Below are 3,333 nucleotides of genomic sequence, written 5' to 3'. Positions count from 1 at the left end.
CATTTGATTTTGACAATTTGCCGATACCGATTTTTCCCGATCCGATCTTTATGCAATGCATTAAGAGAAAAAAAAGGAAAAAAGCATTCAAGTTGTCCCTTAAGGTTATTTTTTTATTTAAATTGGATATTCTATCCAACATGGATATAGCTTCTTTCTTTCACAGCAGCATTGGATCAGTTCAGTTGTGCAGCATTGGATCAAAACAAAATAAAGGTTATCAGTACTCGTTAGCTTACTGCTACAATTACACACTGCGCCCTGCCTACTCTGTTGCCAGATTTGAGAGAAATAAGCAACCAGGTCTATGAAGACAAGCCCCAAAGAAGCAACACATACATGATGTTGTGTAATTTGAAACCAAAACTAAGGCCTCAGGATGACTTTAAGACTTGAACATGGTCATTTTTGTTTTGTAACATTGAATACAAAATATAAAAAAAAGTATTTAAAAAAATAAAAAAAAAAAAAAAAAATCCCGATCCCCGACTTTTTTCTCCCGATTCCGATCTTTTGAAAATCACGTGATCAGCTCCGATCCCCGATCACGTGATCGGATCGGGACATCTCTACAGAAAATTGATTTAAAATTGTAATAATTATTTAAACTAATTAAAGCTGAACTTTGATGTTCCATTCCAAGAGTAACACTATTGCTGTAAAAGTGCTTTAAAAACCAAAATAAGACGTTTTTTTTCATGTAAAACTTGATTGTTGTGGTTGATCAGAACTTTATATTGTTGTCAGGTTAAAGCAGGTACGATAAAACTACAGACGTCTCTTTCAATATGATTGGGAGTTTGGAGGACACAAAGAGCATGTCAGGTGTTTCATGATATTTGGGAATGTATTTACTTGGCGTAGGCTTTCTCCAGCAAGGCGCTCCAGAACTCGTCGTTGGAGGCCGAGTGGAGCATGATGAGTTTGTTCCTGACTGCCGGCAGCCGGTCGTCCACCACCACGTCCAGCCATTGGTTGTGATTCCAGAACTGAGAGAACAAAAGAGATGTATTTATTATGAAATGATTCACCCACTGCAGATAAAAGAATCTCACCAATTAAAAGTTCTCAAAGAAATTCCAGGTGTTTTTGAAACCAGGATCTAACAGTTATCAGAGCGAGTGAAGTAGAAGGAGCCGCAGAGTATGAATACATATATTTTTTATTCATAGACTGAAACTGTTTTCAACAAAACACAAATAACAGCGTACCTGGAAGTGAAAGATGCCGGCGTATCTGTTGTCAAAGTCCTGGTTGGGGGGCACGACTCGGGCCATGGCATCTTTTTTGAGGGTCAAGGACGCGATGGCTGCCAGGAGCCAGCAGTCACCTGTGGAGAGCAAACAGGTGCGTCATTTAGTATTATTGTTTATTGATGTCTGTTCATATATTTTATATATGTTGCATATGGGGCGAAGCCTGCGAGCTAGTTCAGGCCGACAACTCGAGCACCAATCAGACATTAACACGTGACGCGCCTCGTCCCTCTTACAACCAACCAAAAACATTCTCCTAAACATGCCGCTCTATTTAAGCTGCCAGGTCTTCATGTCTCTGCCTCGCTGCTGCTGCCACTGCTGTGTTCACTTGCTATTGCTGCGTTCATGTTCCTGCTGCTGTGTTTCATGTTGCTGCTGCTTGCCTGCCCCACCACCACCCCAGCTTCAACCCCAGCTCCAACCCCAGCCCCACCTGTAGGCTTTGGGGATAGTTATCTAATCATCACTCAATGTTCTTTGTAAATCTGTGGAGTGATGAGGCCCGAGCCTAGACGACAAACTCAAACTATATGTTGCTTTTAATAAACATATTAAGAAACACGTGAGTTGTCTGACTGAAATATATTTATGCAACTATATGATTCACACATCCCCATATGTGTTATATATCAATGGATATTAATGAGAGATGCAATTGATTAATTGTGTAGCTGCTAATTTTAATTCCTTTTTATACTGCTAGGTATCTTTATCCATAAAAGTACATGTAAAGTAAAAGTACTGTACTTGATAACGTTTAATTTTCATCATTGCTTGTTGCATGTTTAGAAGAGCCGGGGAATTTTATGAGATTTTAAAAGATTCTTTACTTTCCTACGCTGTATTTGTTATGCAAATGACAATAAAGCCTTTAAATCTTTCCATCTTGAATCTTGAACTGTGTACTGATTCTCGCAGAAAGCACCCACCCAGCTGTCCTTGGCAGATGTCCGTCCTGTCTGCACCCCCCACGATGAACTTTGGGTCTTCACAGATCTCCTGCAGAAAGACGGGAGAATAACAGGTTGCTTTATTTAACAGTGAATCAACACATCTGACAGTTGAGAGGAGACACAGGCTCCTTTAGTGGGTGTGTTCACATTCCTGGCATAATAATCAGCGGCATATCCCAACCACTGAAAACACACACAGACACAGACACACACACACGCACACACACACACATGGAGAAACGCCCGAAAGAGAAATGTGTCACTGTGACAAACGTGAGTGGCGAGTTTTCTAAAGTTTACTCAGTGAATGCTAACAGGTATTACGTGAGTTTAAATAATGATTAACTGTCATATTGTTGTGTAAAATGACATAAGAGGCCATGCTAAAATAATGACACTGTTAATCTAAGATCTGTTGTGCCATTACGGATACTTTTATATACTAATTGTATTATATCTATTATTTGTATCTCTATTATTATGAGAGAGACAATCTGTGATATTTATTTAATTCTTTTTTGGAAGATTGTCAAGAATTGAATGTTTCATATCCTTTTTTATATGGATCCTACGAAGAATAAGGCAATATAGGGAGGCTGTGGCTCAGTGGATAGTGTGCTGGACTTCAAATCAGGGGATAGAAAGTTCGAGTCCCACTGCAGTCAGCATTTCGTTGTGTCCCTGGGCAAGACACTTCACCCCACATTGCTCCTGTGGGGATTGTCCACAGTACTGAATGTATGTAAGTTGCTTTGGATAAAAGCGTCTAACAAATGACATGTAATGTAATGTAATATAATATAATAATAATAAAAATCATATTCATACAGTACCGAAGGAGTGGCAGACCGGGGTGGTGGTTCCCCTTTTTAAAAAGGGGGATCAGAGGGTGTGTGCCAATTACAGAGGCATCACATTACTCAGCCTCCCCGGGAAAGTTTACTCTAAGGTACTCGAAAGGAGGGTCAGGCCGATTGTCGAACCTCAGATTGAGGAGGAACAATGCGGATTCCGTCCTGGTCGTGGAACGACGGATCAGCTTTTTACTCTCGCAAGGATCCTGGAGGGGGCCTGGGAGTACGCTCATCCAGTCTACATGTGTTTTGTAGACTTGGAGAAGG

At 40.4% G+C, this 3,333-nt stretch overlaps 1 long non-coding RNA gene across 1 annotated transcript; it reads right to left on the bottom strand.

Moving 5' to 3' along the window:
* Window positions 1–929: 929 nt before the first annotated feature.
* Window positions 930–2,260, bottom strand: LOC104961675 (uncharacterized). Its single transcript, XR_800121.1, has 3 exons — window positions 2,189–2,260; window positions 1,212–1,330; window positions 930–989 (listed from the first exon to the last, which is right to left on the bottom strand). It is a non-coding gene; the product is annotated as an uncharacterized lncRNA (long non-coding RNA).
* Between the last annotated feature and the right edge of the window lie 1,073 nt (window positions 2,261–3,333).

The sequence above is a fragment of the Notothenia coriiceps genome, unplaced genomic scaffold, assembly GCF_000735185.1.
Source record: "Notothenia coriiceps isolate Sejong01 unplaced genomic scaffold, NC01 NC01_scaffold00033625, whole genome shotgun sequence".
NCBI classification, from domain to species: Eukaryota; Metazoa; Chordata; class Actinopteri; order Perciformes; family Nototheniidae; genus Notothenia; species Notothenia coriiceps.
This window is presented reverse-complemented; position numbering and strand designations above follow the sequence as displayed.